At 37.5% G+C, this 24,952-nt stretch overlaps 1 long non-coding RNA gene across 1 annotated transcript; it reads left to right on the forward strand.

Moving 5' to 3' along the window:
• The first annotated feature begins 7,843 nt into the window (after positions 1–7,843).
• On the forward strand, positions 7,844–12,630 carry LOC115273587. The gene is made up of 3 exons (XR_003900843.1): positions 7,844–8,051; positions 9,569–9,680; positions 12,542–12,630. It is a non-coding gene; the product is annotated as an uncharacterized LOC115273587 (long non-coding RNA).
• Positions 12,631–24,952: the final 12,322 nt, after the last annotated feature.

Consider the following 24,952-nt stretch of genomic DNA (forward strand, 5'->3'; position numbering starts at 1 on the left):
GCTTCTGATCCAATAGGGACTGGGGGGGGGGGAATAACTATTTGTTTGCATATCTAACAAATTCTCTGGTGATGTCTCTGCTACTGGTCTGAGAACCCTACTTTGAGAACCTTTCAGAAGCTATCCCATTTGATTCTATTGTCTGTCCCTGGTATATGTTTAAATCTTTCATATAGACCTCTCTGAATGGAATTCAGTGACATAAAGATTATAAAAACAGTCACCCCAAAATAGCTAGTATCATGTACTTGTCTAGATATACATTTGGGTGAGAAGGGAGCCGGAGTTGGGGATGAGTGGTGGTTTGGGTCGAGAAGCTTGGATGTGTTCATGTATTGACCATGAGGGGGCGTGCTGGTCAAGTTTGTGCTGGAGCCCTCTGAAAGGTGTGCATTGCTTCTAGGACTGCAAGTTGTTCTGTGTAGATCTAGGACTGTGTATTTCTACGACTGTCAATTTTTCTTTTGTAGTGGATCTTTACTATCAGCAAAATAAATACGTTGTAAAAGCTTCTATAAAAAAAATAATAACAACCCTTTCTGGTCCCACTTCCTCTCCCATTTCTCCATTTTCCTTGATAGTTGATGGCAGGAATGATTTGACTGTTCCAATTTTCTCTACCAGGAGTTCCCTCCCTCCTCTACTATCTTCCATCCCCCACCACCTCTGCCTTGTCAACTCTATGCTTTGTTTTCGGTTCTCATTTTACTCAATCTCCCAGGAGTGTCTGATGCAATTTGTACCCTCATCTGTTTTTCCTTTGCGCTTGATCTGCTCTTGTTTCTTCTACTTTGTGGGATCCTTCTCTCCCAGTGTCCCCAAACGCCCCGGTTTCAGATCTGGAGTCTCTTCTCTATATATATATGAGCTCCCAGGCTTTAAATATCATTACCACATCGTACCGTAAACACTATTGGCTACCCAACTCTGCCCATGCTCCACCTATTATTTAAAATCTGATATACCTAGCCTTTCTGTAGAAGGTACCTTAATTCCTGACTGACATACAATCTGTATTCCTGTATTGACATGATTGTAAAATCTTGCATTCCTCTCTCCTGACTTCTCTTTACAACTCAATACCAGAATATTGTTTTACTTATGTCTCTTAATTTCCTTCCTTCACAACTGGCCCTGTGACTGAATACTTTAATTTATCCACGTGCCTAAACCCATTTTCTATAATACTCCCGGTGCTTCTCATTACTCATTTTATTCTCTGAATCTCATTGAGACGAACTGTATACAAAAGACAACATAATTGTGTAGGGAGTGGATATAATTTTGAAATATGAAGCAAATGGCAATAAAAGGATCTTTCTGGCGATAAAAACATCTGTGTGTAGACATATATATATGTATGCAGAAATATATGTGTGCATATACATATATTTGAAAGTCAGAATAGTCGGTGAACTCTTCATTTAGAAAGATTTTTATCCTGAAATTTGAGAGCTTATGTTTTATGATTTAAAATTCAATCCAATGCGCCTCTTTAAAAGGATTCATCTTTTTACATAAAACGGAGATTGTAAATGTATGTATGACTGACTGAGGAATATCAGTATTTGAATGTTCAATTTCAGATCATGTGCTATTTCAGATCACACTCACTTATAGTTTCATTGAGGCTCTAGATAAAATTTTGAAATCTAATTCAGGTTTGTAACATTGACCCACAAACTGGTCTATGGCAAAAATGTACGTTTGATTCCATTACCAGCTTCAGAATTTCCTAAGTGAAACCAGAAATATTTGCCAAGTATCCTTTGGTCAGTAGGCAACAATCAAGGGTCCCACTGTTTTCCTTTCTTACCTGAGATGCTGGGACCAATTCCTGTCTCTGAGCAAGGAGGCCAGTGGTAAGGCAAAGTGGGTACCAGCTGGTAACCAGGTGGATTCCAAGAACAGACAAGGAGACGGCAGTGGGGTAAAGGACGGAGAACCCAGGATTTCACGGCGGGGGGGGGGGCGGATTTCAATCTCATCTCTGTCACTTACCACCTGGGTTATTTTGAAGATTTTATTTAACGTTGAACTCACCTGAAAAATAAGAAAAAGCAAGATTTATCTCACATGGTGCATCAAACGGAATGAGAAATTATATTAAAAGTACTTTGTAAAGGGTTCCATCTATGTTTGTATCTATAATCAAGCCATCCACCATCCACCCAGGCTTCTAGAAACACCCCCTTCTACCCACTTCTGATAGCACACAGATTGAACTCTTAAGTTTTGTGCACACTGAGTACATATACTGTAAATATAAAAGTAAAACAACAGACAAGCAAAAATCTACTTAAGTAGTATGGCTACTCTAATCTTTTACAGCATTTCCCATGTACATTTTATCATCGCATTTTCTAAATGATCATGTAGGGTTACAAACAGGGAAACTGAGGCTCAGAGGACTCAACTTATTCCGTAATGTCCATACCTTGTGGCAGAACCAGAAACTCCTGAACTGGTCCTCTGTCAGTGCTTTGTGATGGTATTTTTCTGAATTGCCTGGATTTCACATAGCATTTAGATTTTCGAGATGTTTTCTCTTCCTACTCTACACTGAAAAAGACTTTGTCAAATATTCCAGCCCAAAATAGGACTTTCTGGGGCAGCATACTGACACCAAGATAAGATAACAGGATTCTAATCAATTTATTTATAAAAAATATAAAATAGACTCATATCCAGTGTGTAAAAGGAATAAATCATTCTGCCAACACATTTAATTTTAAGTGGAAAATATTTGCTTTGCCGACTGGCTGATTAATCACATCAAATAATTACTACATTAAAATAATAATTTGTCAAAAAGGGGGGGAAGCCGTCAAACAGAAATAATCCATTGCCTCTCATTAACACAACTTTGTTTTACTCAAAGTGCGCTGAAATTTGCTATTAGTTAATGCATGTTTATCTGAGATTGTAGTTAGTTTTGCATGCATTTAAGTCATTGTTTTTAAATACTTCACATAAATCCTATATATTGCTGGCCTCCTAGTCCATGACTACCAAGTGCAGTTAGACTTCCTTTCATATATAAAAATCTCATGACTTGAACTATCATTATCTTCCTGGCAGAAATTAGCCCTCTTAAAGGGTCATCTTACCCATTGATTTCCAGAAATTTCTGCCCTGAAAGTTCCTTTTTCCACTACTCTGGTTTCTCCTCTTCCTGCCCAGCACCTCCTCTGTGGAAGGTGACCTCTGTATAATGCACTTGCTCCAGGTCCATCAGCCACCCTGTGATCACCAGAGAGAATTTCAGTCCCCCAGGATCCCATGTACAACTGAGACTAAACCTCAGTGTTGAGTTTCCTGGAAGCTCAGAGACCAGAGAAACACAAGTTAGACTGCTGCTAGAAGCCTTTATTCTAAGAGGCCACGGGCCCCCCTGCCAGTTTCCTGGGAGCCTCTGTGTGGAGGGACTGCTGACTCCCCTCCTGCCAGCTGGAGGCTTTGGGCATTTCCGGAGCTCTGCGCAACTGCCTCCTATACAGACAGGCAGACAGGCTTGTTCCTGAGGCTCAGTTTATGTTCTGTCCTAGAGTGATTGACACTGGGAATATTTATTCCCTGCAAGGGAAAATATCCAAGCCCATGTCTAATGTGAAGTGTCATGGCCAATGGCACTCTTCCCAAATTGTGACTCATTAAACCTTAAATAGAAGGGACACCCATGTCCGGTGTTGGTGGTGCTGGGCCAACTCAGCCCCATCCCCTTTCCCAGTGTTTCTGCAGCAAAAAATGAAGAGAAGAATTTTCTACCTGTCTACTAAGGTAGGGTCTCAGATCCTGGGAGAAAATACTTGCACAAAACTCAGTTATATCTTACAAGAACACCCGGTGCATTTCAGGCTCAGGTTAATGTCTGTTTCTACATGGGCTGATTTTTACTATTAAATCAACTTCAATACCAAACAATATTGAATGTGAGCATCTACTATCAGGTTACTTCCTAAGAAGAGTGGGGTAGATTCTTCTTTATGTCCATGTAATAAGAAGGGCTTAACAATAAAAGATTCTCCAAGGGTGAATTTCAGTATCCACTCTGGAATATCTAAATATCCTCTACTCTCTTAAAGGGCCATCTCCAGTCTTCAAATATCTTAAGATATAAGTTGCATTTGGGTAGACATGTTACTTCAGTCGTAGTTCCAATGCTGCAATTGTATGTGGTTTGCCAAATTTATTAAATACTTATTTAAAATCCAATGGAACCCCTTTTATTCTATCAAGAAAAGAAATTAACATAGACCACATAGGTCAGCTTTTAAAAAAAATGTTACCTTTTTCAATGTCTTTTTATTTGTGTGTGTGTGTGTGTGTGTGTGTGTGTGTGTGTGAGAGAGAGAGAGAGAAAGAGAGAGAGAGAGAGAGAGAGAGAGAGAGAGAGAGAGAGAATCCTAAGCAGGCTCCACACTGTCAGTGCAGAGCCAGATGTGGGGCTCAAACTCATAACCATGAGATCATGCCTGAGCCAACATCAATAGTTGGACACTTAACAGACTGAGCCACCCCGGCACCCTGGATCATTTTTTTTTTAAATAGAATATCAATTATTCTTTTCATGGGTTAAAGTAAGAATAGAGAACACAACTTTATCAGATAACAAAACAGACCCAGGTCTATATTGTGGTCAAAGTAAAGAAGGCAATGAGAAATAAAGTGAAAATAAGGAGAGATGGAAAGGTAAAAGGTAGTAATATTATTAAATAAAGACTAAAGACACAGAAGACAGAAGAAAGTAAGACACACCACACCCACACATGTCCACATTAGAGCACATCACATGTCCAAGACTCTCCCACAGGAGTAAAATGACATGGGGAGGAGGACACAATGAGACCAAGAAAAACACACAAGAGATCATGGATAATATGATGGGGATTTTGTTTTCTAGAACATGCCTACTAAAAACCTTAGAATTATTGTTTTTTGAAACTATAGCCATACATTAAAACAGTAAGTTGTATGCATTTATTTATTTAAAAAATCTTAAATGTTTATTTTTGAGAGACAGAGAAACAGCGCAAGTAGGGGAGGGGCAGAGAGAGAGAGGGAGACACAGAATCTGAAGCAGGCTCCAGCCTCTGAGCTGTAGGCACAGAGTCCAGCACGGCCACTCGATCATGACCTGAGCCAAAATCGGACACTTAACCAACTGAGCCACCCAAGTGCCGCAGCTGTATGAGTTTAAATCACAATTGATATGCTTCCACATCCCCTAACCAGTACTCACTCTACTTAAAAAAAAAAAAGAAATTCTTTAAAACCAAAATTATATTTCTAAATCCATTTTTTAGGCCTTTATCTGCCTCAGTAAAAATTGGTAAGATTTTACAATATCTTACAAAGGAAATTACTCTTTTCTCCAGAGAGATAATCTACTTATTTTGGGAAACCAAATTAGGTATTCTACAGCCACTTTAACATTTTTAGCACAGAGCCCTATAGCTGAACATTTTCTAAACTTCAACTGTCTCTCTCTAAGTAGTTCTGCACTTAAACCATTCAAACAAAACAGGCTTTAGAATCCGACAGAGCCAGATTTGAAGTCTGGCTCTGTCGCTTACCAGGAAGGAGAATTTAGTACATATATGTAACCTAAGATTCGTTTTTTGATTTGGTTTGGTTTTCCTTTTAGTGTGTAAATGGGAATGATGTGAAGATTAAATGAGATAATGCATATGAAATATCTAGTCTAGCAATGGCAGATGTATTTATTTATATAATGTGCCGCCCACATTATATGCCATTTAGTACACAAGACCCTTTAAAAAGCATGTTCTCATGCTTGAATGCTAAACAAAGGACATCTCACTCTGTAATAGTTATAGTAACTGACCTTGCATTGCTCCTCTGTGCACCAAACTCTGGTTTAAGTGCTTTACATACATAGCTCATTTAATTCTCAGAGCTCACTCTGAGGCAGGCATCATTGTGACCTCTGTTCTCCAGATTATGAAACCCAATGAAAGATGTTAAACAGCTTGCCAAGACCCCATAAGGCAGCCAGTGAGTGAGAGAACTGGAATTCTAACTCAGCTACTGGGGTTCAAAAGCTGTGCTGTGATTTTAGAGGCAAAATGCACAAAATCTAGGCCAAAGAGTATACCATCTGCTGCTGACCTTAATGCATTTTTGAAAAATAAAATCAGGAAAATTATAGAATTTATTTTCCAAATCTTTGCCTCAATTCAATACAAAATATATTATGTATGTGAGGACACGTCTGAAGAAACAGAGTTTTAATTACGGGAAGCCTGATATTTCACAGAGCTTACCTTCATCCTTCCAAGTGTTTGGAAAAAATGTAGGAGGTTCTGTTGGGGGACAATATTATATAACCCAAAGAGTTCTTATAGTCTTCTACGCCTATGATTTGGAGCAAACATACACATGAAAGTAACTCTGGAAGTTAAGGCTGTAGCAGATGCTCACCAGAAATCATTCTCAGCCTCATTCCTTCCTCTGCACACATTTTCACATATTTCTCATTTATTCATTCAACAAATATGTATCGGCTGCCTATGTGAGCCCTGATGTCATGAGATGTCTCTGCTCTGATGTAACTTACAGTCTATTGGAAAAGACAGACAATAATCAAAGATCTGTTACTAGGTTATATGTCAAAGTTTCTATCTTTTCTGAAGTGTTGGTTTATTTTTGAGCGAGAACGAGTTGGGGAGGGGAAGAGAGAAAGCGACAGAGAATTGTGAGCAGGCTCCATACTGGCAGCACAGAGCTCAAGGCAGGGCTTAACCTCATGAACCCTGAGATCACATGACCTGAGCTGACATCAAGAGTCAGGCACTTAGCCAACGGAGCCACCCAGGCACCTCTCTGTCTTTTTTTAAATACTGTATATTTATTCCCCAATCCCACCTCTTCTTTCGTGGTACCACAGATGCTGATTTTTTTCCTCCCAGCCATGACAAAACAGAGACCAAGATTGGAAGAATTCTCTGACCTAGCAGCTGGATGAAGATTCTTAGACACTTTTCCCAGAAACGAGATAAGTCTGAGCCTGGGGAATAGAGAATGAGCATGCTCACTGGCTATGTCAAATGAGAGAGGGCAGAGAGAGCCTTGCAATGGGAAGGGGAAGAGAAACCTTTGGTTACGAGATCCACATAGCACAGAAGAACAATCAAAGAGGATATGTTAAGTCCTTGTACAGCCCTCATGTAGGTACATAGTTAAGTGTACAATAATCTTTCACTAGTATAATTATTACTCTATTGTTTTGCTATTTTAATTATGACCAACACCTTTAGTTCCAGGAGTCCTGTGCAAGGAACCATTCTCACTACCCTCCTGAGTGCTTGCTCCTCCAACCTTCTAAGATAGCCTGTTAACCCTTAGACAAGTGCAGTTTATCTTCTCTCTTGGGTTTAGTAAGGCCCTCATTAATCTCCTTTGTCCTGTCAATAGAGATCTGGATCTCTTCTCACTATATGGATGATCTATGCTCGTTTCTATACAAAAACACATAGTGTACTTTTAGTCAGCAATAAGAAGGCCTTATTTTAATATTGTGTCTACCTGAATTTAAATCTACTTGTATCAGTTCAACATAAAGTCAGCACAAAACCCACCACAAGGGTAAGGATTACTTGATCTAAAGTCTGACCTATAGAGTAAAACCCAAAATAAGAACTGGCAATCTAAATGTTGCATTTACCCTTTGTGGCAGTGCTTAGGGCTCTTTGCTGGGTTGTATAGGAGATCACCCTGCAAAAGCCCATGAGAAAATGATCTCATACTTTTCATTATTATCTAAGCAGGTATTGTGGGCTAAATTGTGTCCTTCACTCCCAACCCATATGTTGAAGCCCTAACTCCTAGGATCTCAGAATGTGACCATTCTTATAGAACCTATAAAATGATGATTCCGTTAAGGCCATTAGAGTAGGCTCTCATCCAATCTGACTGGTGTTCTTAGAAAAAGACAAAACTTGAATACGCAAAGACACACCAGAGTTGTGCCTGCACAGAGAAAAGGCTGTGTGAGAACACAGCAAGGAGACAGCCCTCTGCAAGCCAAGGTGAGAGACCTCAGAAGAAATCAAACCCACTGACACCTTGATTTTGTACTCCCGGCCCCTAGAACTGTGAGAAAATCGAGTTTTGTTGTTTAAGCCACCCTGTTGGTGGTATTTTGTTATACAGCTCCAGCAAACTAACACAGTGTGTTAGGCAGTGAGTCTGACAAGTGTTAGCAGGAGCCACTGTTATTAAATTGTTGTATAGAAGTTTCTGAAAAGCTCATTCAGAAAGGAAGCATGATAGAGTAAAACTAAAGTAAATTTTGGCAGACTGGCTCTCAAAAGGTGGGTCTTCCAATTTTCAATTTTGGGACAGAGGATAATTTACTTAGCTCTCATAAACTTCACTTCTTTAAATGGGCATCAGACTTCACAGGGAGGTGGTAAGGATTAAATAAGATATGAAAGTCCCTAAAACATTGTTCTACATTTATTAGGTACTCAATTAATGATGTATTCTCTCTTTTCCTGAGAAAGAAGAAGCTTAGATATAGTTGGATGCCAGCGAGACAATATCTAAGCCATGGTTCCCATTATCCACATGGATTTTGTGGATGTAACAAACTATACATTTGACATCAATTCAGTGCATTCCACTTCAACAGCTTGATAGCCGCTGAAGTGAAAAAAGTCTTTTCTCTAAGACTTATAAAAGACAAAACAGTCAAATTTGGGGAAAAAACATGTATCAAAGATGATTCTGGTTTTCCTGAGTCATTGAACGGACAGATACACATCTCTTTATTTGTGCTGGGAATTCTTCCAAATTACATTAGCACTCAATCTCAACCACTCTGAAGCTAATGCATAACCCTGATGCACTGTTTTTTGAGTCTATTATACAGCCCTTAACCATGAGCCAATCAATTGGCTCATCCTTATTTAACTTCTGTGACGGCCTACAGTGGGCAATATGTATATGCCAATCAATTACTGTGATCACTACTTAAAATACAAATTCTTTTTTCTTCCAATTTGTAGAAAAATTGAGAAAAATGTTGGAAGAGTAATGGCTCTTTGGATTTAAACTTAGTGTACTTTGGGTTTGGAGAAAGTATCTGTCAGGAAGTCATTACTGCACTGAGATTTGACTCACACATCTATTTCTGTACTAATCTCCCATCAAGGAACAAAATAGTCTTATCTTTACAGTGCCAATCAGCCTACCCCCCAAATCCATTAGTCAGGTATCATTTTCCACTTATATCTTTATATGGGATTTCCTGTCACCACCACATGATAGAACCTCAAATTACTGTCTAGAAGTACATGTCTATATATCATTGCCTTATATCACTTTGATCATTGGTGAAAACCTGATCTTCAAGAAGAAAAGAGCTTAACTACAATATATGAATAAATGAAAAACTATTTCAGTTACATATTAAAGAATATGTATTTTTATGTGTTCTGTCTCATTTTCTCAGTTTATCACAAGCTTAGAAAAAGCTTAGTAAGAATTATTAAATAAACCAATGGATGTCAATAAACATAAGAAATATTCCTTGTTCTTCCAGGTTCTAAATCATTGAAATAATGATTACTTCAACATCTGAAATTTTGCATGTATAAATGCTCTGGACTTAAGAAATCTTCTCAGAGTCCTTATTTGAACTTGTCAGGGAAGTGGTAAGTTGCAAGGACAGACAAGGCACTCAACCTGGAGCTTCATCAAGAGTAGTCCTCCCATCTAGGATGCTGACCGGAAGTAAAAATGCACTATAACAGGAACACTTGTTTAAGAGATGATCACTAGCATGTTCACTGGCCAAGAGACTGAAATATATAGTATCCTGGAAAGACAAAATAGATTTATAATTGAAAGATACTAAGACTAGCTAATTAAATGGTCCTTTCAAAAGTGCAAAGCACTAATTACTCACCTCACATCAGAGTAGGGCGACTTTACAAAAGAAGACTGGCATGTAAAACATATGAAGTTTGGATTAGCTAGGGGAAGAGGATTTAACCTTAGGGAATTGGAAAACCCATCCCCCAACCCTGAGCTCCTGCTCATTGTATCTTCATTGTAAATACTAGTGGTGTTTATCCACACTTCCAAAACCTACCTCAAGTAGTAAAATTCTTAAATGATGAAACCATGCATTAGTACATAGGATACAAGCATACCTGCACAATAAAATAAACAACCTCATTCATAGGCAGGGATAATATCTTTGTGAATGTAAAGCCATTTGTTTTCATTCTTCTTATAAATTTTTGTCCATTTGAAGCTTAATATCTCTAAAGTTTATGTCATCAGAGCAAGAGAAATTTGGGGGAGAGACAGAGAATGTATTCCTTTACAACCTTCTTTAGCACATCAAGGTCCAAGACTCAGCTCATAAAACTTGACCAGCCCAGAGTCTAGAGAAAATATTCCTCTTACCTCTAGGACATAAAACTTGCTTTTCAATGATAAAAAAGAAATAGGACTTGAAGTGAGAGAGCAAGACTACCTTTTTTTTTCTATTCCTGAGTGACTGAGGAAAGTTAGAAAAAGAAGATTAGATGAGAAAAGATAAGATACAATAAAATAAGACAAGGAAATGGCTACATGCTGTCCTTGGAAGGGAGGAAAAACTGAGGGCAATGGAGACCTCCTGGCTTGGCTCCAACTATGGGATTTAAGGATGAGTCTGTCAACTAGGAGCAAACCACATGAAAGTAAACCAAGTAGTAGAGTGTAGTTTGATACCAGCAAAGGATGCCCTGATACTTGGCTTTTCTACCCAACTCATGGTTTGTGTGTGGCAAGGACAGGATGCAGAAATTCCTGTAGCCCCAAAATGGAAGAAATGGCAGTGGAGTTGGGAACTACAGCCTGTCACAAAGTCCACCATTGTGAAGATGTAGCAAAATGAGGGGAAATCTATAGCACTAATGAGAGCTACAGTGAGGGTCTATAAGGAAAGGTCCAAGGGAGAGACCCAATACTGAATTATGACAGCCACAGACATCAACTGCAGATGTGAACAGGACCAGCCCTTGCCAGGCAGACAGATGACATTGTACCAGAGATCCAAGATGCCAGAGGCCACTACCCCCAAGGACCCAAACTCCTTCCCTCTACCATGAGGTTGCAGGGCCATGCACATTCACATTTCCCCAAGTAAAACTTGGAAAGAAGCCAGAAGCTGGAGAAGAAAACAGAGAAAATGAAAATTTGAATCTATTTTTTTTTTTTAGTGAAACTGAGCATATCTTAACCTAACCGTTTAAGTTATTTAAAGATATATGACTGTATAAATCTACTCAGGCTCCCATAAATACCACTTACACAACAGAAATTAATTTCTTACAGTTCTAGAGGCTGGGAAGTCCCCAAGATCAAGGTGCTGGCTTATTCGGTTCCTGGAGAGGTCCCCTCCTGGCTTCGAGAGAGCTGTCTTGTCACTGGGTGCTCACATGGCCTAGAGAGAGCTCTGGTGTCTCTTCAGCTTCTCATAAAGTCACTGGCGCTCAGTGAACTCAGGGTCCCACTCTTTAGACTTTATTTAACCTTTATCACCTCTTCATAGGGTTTCAACATATGAATTGTGGGGGGTGCAATTCAGTCCATATCGAGGACCAAATGTTTTCTTCCTTTTATCCAGTGGACTGAAGTTTGTAAGGAAGCAAAATTAATTATAGACAAGGTAAAGAAGCCACATATGTTCTGTATATCAAGGTAGTAACAATCAAGTTGTGAATAACTGTCTCTCTGTAAGTATCCACAAACACATAAACACAAACATAATAATTAAGTGACTAGCTATTCCTTTAAGATTGAATAGGCCTTGAGCTGGGGCCCAGCCTCAGACCAACCAACTAGAAAGAGTACACTGGGCTCACTGCAGTCCAGTTTCTGAATCCTTCCATGCTTTCCAAATGTCAGCCCTGCCCTTCTCATGCTCCCTGAGTGTGCATTATATATCTCTCAATAGATTCAATTGACTGGAGAATTTTAGAAATGTGTTGTTGCTTTACAGAAGTATGCTTCCATCTCAAGAAATAAATGACTTGAGCATTTTCCAAGTTCAAAGTTAAAAATAAAACATGATATTACTGCATGACATGATGTAATAACAGGCAAGAAAAATTAGATCCCTCTGTTCTAGACTAAATCTACATGACCCACAACCCAATTCTCCCTCTCACGTTCCCTTTTAAAGAAATCCTAGCTTCCGCAAAACATTTTGGCAAACCTGGTGTATAAATAAATCATGGCTCTCTGTAATTGGAACAAATATAAATAAAGGCATCATCATCATAGTTTTGTTTCCTCCTCATGACACTGTGGGAAGGTGGAAAGGATCACTTATGGGAATCATGAGAAGTCAGGAGTCAGAAAGCAAATTTATTGTGATCCCTACAGATGGAAAGTTTTGACTTTCTGTAAAAATATATCCTCTCTAGATTATTTGCTGCATTTGGTGGGAATGCATTTGAAAGTGTCATCTTCTGGAGTATACTAATACTTAAAGTTTTTTTCCTTCAAAATCATCCAGGCATCATTATGCATTTCTCAACAAAGATCCCTAAGTCCTTCAAGGAGGCTCCATGTCATATGGAAAGACATATTGTAATGAGAGACGTGTATTCAAAGTCATCTTTCTACTACTTGTAAGTATTTTGCCAAGCCTCCTAAATTGTGAAATGTCCCATTCACCTAAACAGATTTCTCTAAGGCTCTAGAGAAAAATGAGAACTCGGACACAAAGGTATCCAGACACCAAACAGGGTATCTTGTTAATAGTAGACTTTCAAGAGATTTTTTAAAAAATAAAAACATACATGTAGATTGGACTGAATTTGTTGAATTTTTTTCTCCATTCCTATATCAACAATCTTTGAAAGGATTATTCATTTTAGTTCTACCAGCATTTACACATCAAAGCATAGGATAGGTCATTCAGAAGACGTGAAAATGTGAATAAATGAGGCTAGCCTGGAAGTAAGAGAGAGGAAAACAAATCATTTCAGAGGCAAAGACACTTTTAGGATGCTCTCCTTGTCACTGACAAGGTCTCAAGTATTCTAAGAAACTTGACTAACGTTAACAGTCATATGTAGTTGTGTTCTGTTTGGCTCACTCAAATTGCCATTTTGGTAGACTTATTGCTCAACAGCTGCTCAGCTAATCCAGAAACAAGCCAAAACTCAATGAAGAGCCATTTCCTTGCTTTTTTTCATTCTTATGTTACTGACAATTGAATTGCATTTTCAAAATATTTCATATGCAGAAAAATTTAGAATATTCAATAAAGCCAGCTGCAGAAGACTGAAAGCTCAAGAGATAATGGCACAAGAGATTTGTTTTGCTTGGAATGGTCACCTATGGCAACAGCATTTTTTAACTGATTTGTTCCTCATTGTTCCTTCTATACGTAGAGGTGACATTCTGAGTAAAGCTGCTGAATTTCTCCTATGATTAGTGCCACCTGGAAATACTACCACTCTAATGATTCGGATGGGCTTCAAGTGACTACCTTTCCATAGGAATAGTAGATATACTAACCTAGATGAAAATAGAGTCTTGCCTAGTTGATTTCCAACTCAATTCTGCTAAAGATCACAGTTAGAGAGTAAGCATGGCAGGATTTCCAATTCTGAAGTCCCCAGGACAGGAAATATTACATGTATGACAGCATTGCCCAGCTCCAGGGGGCACCAATCATATTCTTAAACCCATTTATTCTTATACTTATGTGCTGTTCTTGAAGTGGGTTTACAATTGTGCGTTTGTCTAGGAAGAGGGTCCATAGCTTCCATCAGACTTCCAAACTGTCCCTGACCCTCTAGACTTAAGGACATTCATCAGGTTTCAATAAATACAATAGAAAGCATTTTGTCATTATAGCTGATTTCTATGTCTTTTCCATTATGCAAAAGAGTCAATCCTGCAAAGTGGCTTCCTTATGGTTATATTGAAAGCTTTGATTTATAGTTAATTGATGATTATTCAGAGGCAAATTTTCCATGAGCTTTATTTGTCAGTCTTCTCTTCCTATTACATTTCTGGCTAACTTCACTAATTGATTATAAGCTTGTCCACCAGAGGGTATGTAGAAGGCCAATGAGGTGAATTTATAACTTATTCATTCTGCAAAAAGTTGGATGAAGAAAATATATCAGTGTAATCTATTGATTTTCAATGGGAAACTGTTTTATTATTTGACATCTTCAATTCATTTTGCTATTCACATCTCCTTTAGCACTGATAATTGGAAGTCAGCCTTGCCTGAAAGACAGAAACTTATTACCCCACACAAGGCAAGTGTTCTTTCACCTGTTTATCCAACAATGTGGTATTTCAAACACTTTTTGGAAAAGAAATCACTAGCTACCAGATGTACAGAAGTGATCAATGAATGACATTCTGTGAAATCAAGTACTAAAACAAATTGTGTGTGTGTGTGTGTGTGTGTGTGTTTAGGGGATCCAAAGACATCAAACATTCAGCCTAGAGAGATCAAGTGGCCAAGTTATTCTATAGTAATCCTCTTCCTGATTAGTACTGATACTTCTCCAAATTCTAATACAAGAAAAATAGAAAACTTGCTCACTCACACCAAATAAATGCAGCCTGGAATCTGCATGCAGGCCCAGTTTCTGCCATAGCAATTTAAAAAGAGAATCTTGCTCCTCAGGCAGAGAGAGTTCAATCATCTGGTGGAGATAATGAAAGAGCTTTATACCTTTAATCAGATATTGACTGATTACTGTAATATTCTCCTGTAGCAATCGCTGTGGGCATGAGAAATAGGGGGAAAATGGAAAAGATTTCCAGAAAGATATGAAGTAAATACTTGAGGCTTGGAAACTCTCCAAAACAACAGCAACTGATACTTTAAAAGCTTGATATAACTTTTACAGCATATAGTAAAGTCCACTCTTACTGATTGTTGGGTACCTGACAGAATACAAGCATTCATGGATAGTTCTTCAGTGTTAATAATTGTCCTTGTCTGCTTAGTTTCCTGCCAGCTATCCCAACCAGTTAGTATATTGGTGGCTTAAGGAGTAAAATTCTAAAACTAGGTACTATTTTATTTTATACTCTAGACTGTGTATAGTGGTCACATAATTGTGTTGCTGGGCTATAGATAAAATCTGCATTTCTTACTTTGTAGAACATGTAGCACAATGTGTATGGACTTGTAATGGCTATTCTGAAAGAAGAAAAAGACCAGGAAGTATGAGTCTTTGCTAGTTGGAACAGCTGCTCTGCATATTTCTGAGGACAAGTAAACCAACATGTCTTTGTTCATAATAAAGAAACAATTCCATTTTGCGACCATTTATAGAACTTCCACTCTCTGTACAGCACAGTGTCAGGTGCTAGGAGACATGATAGATGAATTTACTGTTCTTGGCATGTTCTGCCAAGAAAGAAGAGAACATTTTTCAAAAGATGTAAATAGAGAGACAGAGAATATAGTTCTAAGGGATTAGTTCAATAAATACAAACAAAAACCACGAATCTGTTAGGGAATTTTGAATGTAAATAAAAATAGAATGTAGCAGGGCTAGTTCAAAGGAAAAGACAATTGATGAGCTAGAATTTGTAGCCCTACAGAAGAGAATGTTATATCAGTTATAAGGGTGTAAACAAGTAGCCCTTATTTATAAAACACTTAAATCAAAATCATAACTACTGTCCAGAGTATGTCTCTGACAGCTCCGTGTGCCCAAGGATATAGGTTAAGTGTCGGGTGGAAATTTTGTGTGTGTCGTCTCCTAGCATCTAAATGGACTAAAAAATTTTATTTTTAGCTTACTGAAGATGGCTTTACTATAACTCTGAAATAGTTCAGACTCTCTCATACAATGTTAGCATTACTCTCAAGTTTTAGGTCTGTTTCTTTTCATTGTTAAAAGATACTTTATTCTGCCTCTGGAATGCCTTTGGTGTGCTTCTGAGAAAAAACATGTGGTGTTGCTTTAAAAAAAATAGAAGTTTGTCTGAGAATCACTAAATTTAAATTTCAGATGCACATATACAATTCTACATTCTTTCCTGTAAATGTTTTAGAATCTGGGTGATACCCCAAGAAACTTAACAGACTGTCTTCATGGAGTTATAAAAATGGAGTCAGTCTAGTGATACAAGATATAGCCTGTCTCGTGTGACTTGAGGCTCTAGCCTGTCCCAAACATCTCCCCACTGGTCTCACATGCAGGTTACCATTAGAGTCACTCATTGTCTTAGGGAAATCTCATAAAATAGCATGAAAATGTTTTAATAACAAGTAGGACTGGGTAGTGATGTCAGCAAGATGGCAGAATAGAAAGTACCAGAAGTACTAGCCAGGGCAATTAGGTAAGAAAAAAATAAAAGCCATCCAAGTTGGACAGGAAAAAATAAAATGATTCTGTTCACAGATGAAATAACTTTTTAAAACTTAGAACTAAAAAGAAAATCAGTAAAGTTGTAGAATACAAAGTAAAAATACAAAAACCAGTTATGTTTCTCTACAGTAGCAAAAACAGTCCTAGATGGACATTAAGAAAACAATGCTGGGGCACCTGGGTGGCTCAGTTTGTTGAGCATCCAACTTCAGCTCAGGTCATGATCTCACGGTTTGTAGGTTCGAGCCCCGCATTGGGCTCTGTGCTGACCACTAGCTCAGAGCCTGGAGCCTGCTTCAGATTCTGTGTCTCCTCTCTCTCTGTCCTTCCCCTGTTCATGCTCTGTCTCTCTTTGTCTCAAAAGTAAATAAATATAAAAAAATTTTTAAAAAAAGAAAAACAAAACAATGCCATTAACAATAGCATTGAAAAGAAAATAGTTAATAATAAACCTAACCAAGGAGGCAAAGACCTGCACACTGAAAACTACAAAATATTGCTAAAAATAAAAATTTAAAAACACATTAAATGGAAAGACATTCCATGTTCATGAATTAAAAGACTTAAAATTGTTAAAATGTTTACATTACCCAAAGTGGTCTAATGATTCAATGCAATCCTTATCAAAATCTCAATTGCATTTTTTACTGAAAGAGATAAAACAGTCCCCAAATCCACATGAACCAAGAAGACACCAAAGAGTCAAAATAATCTTGAGAACGAAGAACAAAGCCAGAAGCATCACACTTCCTGACTTTAGAATAATTAACAAGCTACCATAATCAAAACAGTATGTTACTGATATTCAGACAGACCTATCAAGCAGTGGAACAGAAAGGAGAGCCCAGAAATAAACTCATGTTACACATTCATCTGGTCTTACGCAAGGATGCCAAGAATACAAAATGGGAAAAATAAAATCTCTTCAACAAACAGATTGGGAAAATAATGGATATCCACAAGCAAAAGAATAAAATTAGACTCTTATTCTGTGCACAAAAATCAACTTAAAATCGACTTAAACATAGAATCTGAAACTGTAAAACTCCTACAAGGGAACAAGGGGAGCTTCATAGTGTTTTGAAAATAATTTCTAAGATATGACATCAAAAACACAGGCAACAACAACAAATGCAGACAGGTGGAACTTTATCAAATGAAAAAGTTTCTGCACAGCAAAAGAAACAATAGAGTGTAAAGGCAAACTACAGAATGGAAAATATTTACAAACCACATAAAACTCATAAAGGGTAAATATCCAAATATATTAGGAACTCCTACAACTCAATAGCAAAAACAAAACAAATAACTCAATTAATAATGGGCAAAGGACTTAAATAGATTTTCCCCCAAAGAAGACATAAAATGAGTACATGAAAAAATGCTCAATATCACGAATCAAAAGGAAAATGCAAATCAACTCCATAATGAGATATCACCCCACATCTGTTAGGATGGCTATTATCAAGAAAACAAAAAAAAAAACCTCAGAAAATAAAAAGAGTTGGCATGGATGTGGAGATACTGGAAGTTTTGGACACCTTTGGGAGAATGTAAAATGGAGCAGCCACTATGTAAAACAGTATGAAGTTTGCTCAAAACATTAAAACTTAAATACCATATGATCCAGTATTTTCTACTTTTGAGTATTTATCCAAAAGAAATGAATTCAGGGCCCCAAAAAATATTTGCACCCCCATATTCATTGCATTATTCATAATAACAAAGAGATGAAACAAATAAACAGATAAGAAAGTGTTGTATATACATAGGAAGAGATATTATTCAGCTATTAAAAAAAGTATTCTGTCATAGAGTACAACATGGATGAGACTTGGGGACATTAATCTAAGTGAAATAAGTCAGTCATGGAAGAACACATATTGCATATTTCTACTTATATGAAATATCTAAAGAAGTCATACATATTGAAGCATAAAGTAGAACGGTGTTTTCTGAGCTTCATGGATCTGTAGTTTTGTGCATGTCATTAATTTTGGAATATTCTCAGCTATTATTATTTCAAATATTTCTTCCATTCCTTTATCTTCCTTCTCCTTCTAGTATTTCCATTACACATATATTACATCTTATATAGTTGCCCCACAGTTCTTGGATATTCTGTGCAATTCTTTGCATTTTTTGTGTCTTTGATCTTCAGTTTTGTAAATTTCTATTTTGATATCTTCAAGCTCAGAGATCTTTTTCTTCAGCCATGTCTAGTAATAAGACCCTCAAAGGCATTCTTCACTTCTGCTACTATGGGTTTGATCTCTAGCATTTCATTTTGGTTCTTAAGTTTCCCATCTCTCTGCTTACGTGGCCCATCTTTTCTTGCATGTTGCCTACTTTATGCATTAGAGGACTTATATTAATCACAGTTGTTTTAAATTCCTAGTCTGAGCATTCCAACATCTTTGCCATGTCTATTTCTGATGATTGTTGTGTTTCTTCAAACTGTGGGGTCTTTTTTTGCCTCTTGGTAGGACATTCAATGTTTTCTTGATAGCTGGATAAAATATACTGGATAAATGAACTGAAGCAGATAAGCCTTTGGTATGGGGTTTTATGTTTCTCTGGCTAAGGACAAAGCTGTGTCTTATTGTTTCTAATACTTGTGATATCAGAGGCTAAACTGTTTCCTAATGTCTTTGTTTTTGGTTTGGTTTGGGTTTTTTAAATTTTTTTGGTTTGTTTGTTTATTTTGTGGTTTCCTCTGTTGTCTTTTTGTGTCACCAGAAATTCCTTAATAGGCTCTAAGGCTTGCAGTGCTTTTAGCTGTGATTCTCTGTGGTTATATAGGAGTTCTGTTGATGTGGTAGTGACATTTGGGGGAAGGAAGCACTCGATAGTCTCATGATTATTAGATTTGTCTTTTAATAGTCCTGAGTGGGACCTGTTGCTTCCTTCAGGTTGGTTAGGTTTTGTTCGGTAAAACCCCACTTATATTCTGATAAAAATAGTTTCCCTTGATGGCAGCTCTTGTTAAGGAGAATAGAGAGTTCTGATGTATTTTCAAAATGTATTTCCCCTCCTCCTGCTGGATATTCACTTATAGGTAAAATTCAAAATAATGTGGGGTCTTCCTACTACTGGGCCCCCTCAGAGCTTTTAAGTTTGAAGCTAGTCCACACTGAGCCTCCAGCAATCATAAATTACAGGTTAAAGTGTTCCTGCCGATACCGTCTTCTGCTCCTAGGCATCTGCTCTATGTAAGCTGGGATCCTATGTATCAGTCTGTTTGTCCAGTTTTGGGGGCAACAGCTTGTCCTAGACCTCAAGTCTCTCATAGTAGAGTTGCTGGTTTTTAACTTGTTCAGCTTTTCTTATTCTAAGAGCTTCTAAGCTTTTTACATGTTGGGCTATAAACAGAAAGTCCTTGAAATAATATCCTTAATTTTTCATTTTATTCATTTCAATGCAAATACTATGTAGCTAAAATTATAAGTTATTAAGAAGCAAGAAGTGTAGTAAAGTCATAGTTCTTCTGGGCACCTCAGTGGCTCAGTTGGTTAAGCATCAAACATCGACTCAAGTCATGATCTCATGATTTGTGGGTTTAAGCCCTGCATTAGGCTCTGCACTCAGAGCCTAAAATCTGCTTCAGATTCTGTGTCTCCCTCTCTCTCACTCTGCCCCCTTCCCCACTTGTGTTCTCTCTCCCTCAATAATAAATAAATGTTAAAAATATTTTTAAATCATACTTTTTTTCAGCAAATGTGTGTGCATGGGCTTAGCTTTCAGAAATAATTCAAAAATCTATTCATTTTTAGACACAAAGGATAAAATGTTAATTACATATTTGTCAAAAAGGTAAAATACATGTTACTAAAAACTAATCAATTCCACAAATATTTTGTGTTAACAGGAAATAGACTATATTAAACATTTTATAAGGTAATACATGAGGATTGACTAATTGGTAATAAACATATTGTGATATGGATTGATAATATAGGCTTAATAAAATAGGTTTCAAGTACTTCACTGAATAATTTACAGTATGGCTAAAAGAAATTACCTGGAATTTATATCTATGGCCTCATCCAGTATCGTTTGAAAAATCTAATAATTTATTAAACACTACTGATGCAATGAAATGAAGAGCATCATCAGTCCCTATCACTTTGGCTGTTTGAAGCTGCTTTTCTTTCTAGCCGATAAAACAAAATGTGAGTGCGGAGAATAGCTGAGATAAAATTTTTGCATTTAATTACAAGATATAAGAGAAATGGCATAAGAAAAGTTTTTTAAATTAATTTATAAAATTTAATATGTCTTATCAATGCCCTCCTTAATTTAATCTCACCAGATACCGCCAAAGCACTGCATTCTCTGGCAATGGTTAGTGGATGGTAGATGTAGGGTTATTAAATAAGTTTGCCATAACTCTCTTTGCCTGTATTCAAAAATATATTTGATTTTGGAACTTCCCAACAAGGACCAAAGTAACCCAATTTTCATGCTATTTTTCACTGTTATCAGAAAAAACTGTAAAGCCAGCAAAACCAGGATGCTCTATACTATGTTCATTAGTCAATAAAGAAAGCTTACTCAAAAAATCATATTCCAAAATGAGCCTTTTTTGGGGGCCTCTGGGTGTCTTTACATCCCAGGGCAATATGATATAGTAAGACATAGAATAAGTAAGGAATATGCCTTTTTCATAGAGAGAATGTCAATTGTGCAATAGAAATGGAAAAGTAAAGTCTACATGAATCTGGGAGTGTACAAATGGAAGTTGAAGATAAGCAAATCAGTTCCCTTAAAACAGAGCCGATATATATATACATACATACCTGCAGAAGTATGTATACACCAATTTGATGAACCACTAATCTAGGCCAGCTTCCACATTAAAAAAAAACTTTTTTAAAATATTTGTTTATTTTTGAGAGAGAGAGAGAGAGAGTGTTTGTGTGTGTGTGTGTGTGTGTGTGTGTGTGTGTGTGTGTGTGTGTGAGAATGGGGGAGGGGCAGAGAGAGGGACACACAGAATCAGAGGCAGGGTCCAGGCTCTGAGCTGTCAGCACAGAACCCAAAGCAGGCCTTGAACTCACAAATTGTAAGATCATGACCTGAGCCAAAGTCGTACACTCAACCGACGGAGCCACCCAGGTGCTCCCAGCTTCCATATTTTTAAATTAGAGAAGCAGAAGGTCACAGAATTTAAATTACTTGTCTAGCACTACAAAACTACTTTGTGGCAGAATTGAGACTAGAACTTACATTTCCAATCTCCCAACAAGTGTTCTTTCCAACAAATGTTATTCTCACTTTAATTATGACGAATTAGTCCAAAAGACTTTGGGAAGAAAGAAGTTAAGGGTCCTAATCAAGATGTCTCTGTAACATTGGAGTTAGGTAAAACTTTATACACATGTAGAGTTTTCATTCAACAAATTTTCTAAATTACATATTTAATATATTGTTAAAGTATCAGTATTTTGGAAGGAGTAAAATCTTCAGCTATTATCCACTTATATTTCAGTAAGGGAGGTTTCTATATAAGAAATAAAATAAAAGGAAAGAGCAAAGGCCCCTATATCAGAGTCTGATTAGTACAGCAGAATCATTATGCATGATGTGTAATACGGGAGCATGAGAAATGATCTGTAACACTAACACAAGAGTCAGGCTTTTGAGAAAGAAAAGAGGTTGGGGGATTTCAATATCTTAGCTCTTCATATTATGGGCAGAGCATGGGAAGCCTTAGACCATAGTGTTTATGACATGATTGAAGGGCAAAGAATGCTTGATGACTTAGGACATTTCTTTCAAGAAGAATGGAGGCTTGATTAGCAAATGAGGAGGAGAATTCATAAGTTGTGAATAAGGCTTAAGATGTGGGCCAACAGGGGGTGCCTGGGTGGCTTAGTTGGTTAAGTGTCTGCTTTTTGATTTTGGCTCAGGTCATGATCTCATAGTTGGTGAGTTCGAACCCCACATCTGACTCTGTGCTGACAGCACAAATTCTGCTTGGGATTCAGTCTTTTCCTTTCTCTGCCTCTCCCTGATTCATGCTCTTGCTGTTTCTCTCTCTCTCTTTCTCTCTCTCTCTCTCAATCTCTCAAAAATAAATAAACTTTAAAAAAAATATTAAAGATGTGGTCCAAGAAGGACTGGCATCCTTTTCTTTTTTTTTTTTAAATATTTTATTTATTTATTTTTGAGAAAGACAGAGAACGAGCAGGGGAGGGGCGGAGAGAGAGGGAGGCAGTGAGACAGTGGCAACCTCTTTACTTCCCTTCTGGAATGGGCTTCAATGGAAGGAAAACAGATACATTTGAGTGGAATCTTAGGGGAAAAGTACACCTAGGATATGGCGATCTCAAAAGGAAGCCCTTTTTCCAACTTGGATCCTGGGCAGTAGAGAAGCAATGGTCAAACTGGTATCTGACTGGATAGACTGAAAGAAACTTCTAAGAGTCTTATAAACCCCAGCATGCTGGAGAGAAAACAGCCATGAATTCCAGAATCCCACAAAAGAATGAGTCCAAAAAGGCAGAAAGGAGTCTGTAGACAGAAGACAGCTGGCAGTTGGGTCTCACACAAATCTGATTAAATAGGGCCATAGGGGATTGGGGGCCTCAACCATAAACACCAGCAGGCAACGATGTGGATCAGACAAGAAACCCCTCAGTAGAGGTCAGCAGAGTCGGTGGTTGCTGGGCACTGATAGACTCACCCATGATGTCTGGATGCTAAGGAACGCTAAATAAGACTCCCTTCTTCCCCTATTGCCTTCTTAACTTAGCTTATCTCCAGAAAAAGATGAGGATGGGGGAGAATCCAGATTTTCAGCTAGGCATTTATTAAAAGGAAACTGAGTAGGAAGCAGATAATTGGATTACATTAAATTGACAAGATCTCATGATGGTGTTAGTCCCCTTACAATAAGAGGAAGAGACACCAGAGCTCTCTCCACCACGTGAGGGCACAGCAAGATGGCAGCCATTTGCAGCCCAGGGACAGAGTTCTCACCAGAAACCAAATCAGCTAATATCTTGATCTTGGACATCCCAGTCTTCAGAACTGTGAGAAATAAAAGTCTTTTGTTTAAGCCACCTTTTCTATGGTATTTTGTTATAACAGCCTGAGCAGACTAATACATTCTGTGTTTATAACCTTTGAGACTTTGGAAAATTCATACTCTCATAGAGAAATACTACAAAATTACCCACAAAATTCTGCTTTACCTGATTCCTTCAGCTAGGTTTTCATGCTTATTATTTCCCATCATTAATAGGTAACAACCCTTCATGCTACTCTCATTAATTTTTAGGTAAATGTGTTTGAAAGTCAGGTTGCTTGTTGATCTCTATAAATAAACTCTCATTTATTTCTCCTAAATAAATCAGTCTAAATTAGAGCTTGGCACAGGAATACCAGTTATACGTTTGAATTTCAAAGCATATGAAAAGAGAAAAAATACTTCCTGTAATAAATTCTCTCAGGGTTGGGCTAATTCTATTTTTGTAGACTTACAAAATACTAGCAACAGTTAGATTTTACACCTCTGCTATGCCTATATACCCAGAATTTCCCTAGAAAATGTGTCATTAATTAATCACATCTTAAGGAAACCACATTATTTATAAATAATTCACATATAGCACATGGTTTTATGGTTAAGAGGATGGACTGTGCTGGGTGGGATCTGATCTTGGACAAGTTACTATTAAATCCCTTATGCCTCAGTTCTCTCAACCTTAAAATGGGAATAACCCAAGGGTGGTTGTAAGGATTAAATGAGACATGATATAAATAAAACGATTAAAACAGGACCTAACTCTTCATAAATACCATTGAAATGTCTACTTTTATTATGTTTTGGAATTGTGCCTACTCTGAAGACCTGTTAGAATGCCTGCCAGTCATCTGTGTTATCCATCAAATAAAGCTCTCTTTTCCATCTAACACAGGACACTCCCTCCCATCCTTATGACTGGGTGGGGCCGTGTTTCTATCTCTGGCAAATGAACTAGTCAATGAATTATTTAAATGGCAGACTGAAATTCTCCAGAGTACCCTTTCTCCTCTGCCATTTCTGGCAACTGCAAATGTTTGATAAGGTGGAGCCTAGAGGACAGGAGTGGTTGAAGTGAGCAGAGCCTCCCTGCTCTCCTGAAATATATCTGTTACATGAACAAAAGATAAACCTTTCTCATTTTAAGTCACTGGCATTTGGGGCAGTTTGTTACCCAGCATAACCTTTTTCTATCCTGAGTAATACAGAAAGCAAGGCAATTATCTGGATATTTAACTTAAATAAACATTCTCTATTGAAGTGAATGACATCCTCAGGAATATCCAGAGTGTGGATAATATCAATGAAGAATAATTTAAAGAATGCTGGCTAGGGTCAGTGATGTCCCCAAATATCTGCATTATCTCAGCCTTTCCTTTGGTGTCTGAAATTTCATCCCAAAGATATACTGAGAATTACTCTCAATATGTCCCTTTAAGTAAGGCATAAAAGTAAAGTACTAGGAGAAGTAGTATATAAATCATCAAGTCTTTATATATTTAAGGGAATGTGTTTAATCTTTTCCAGGAAGAATCAG

The sequence above is a fragment of the Suricata suricatta genome, chromosome 2, assembly GCF_006229205.1.
Source record: "Suricata suricatta isolate VVHF042 chromosome 2, meerkat_22Aug2017_6uvM2_HiC, whole genome shotgun sequence".
Taxonomy (NCBI): domain Eukaryota; kingdom Metazoa; phylum Chordata; class Mammalia; order Carnivora; family Herpestidae; genus Suricata; species Suricata suricatta.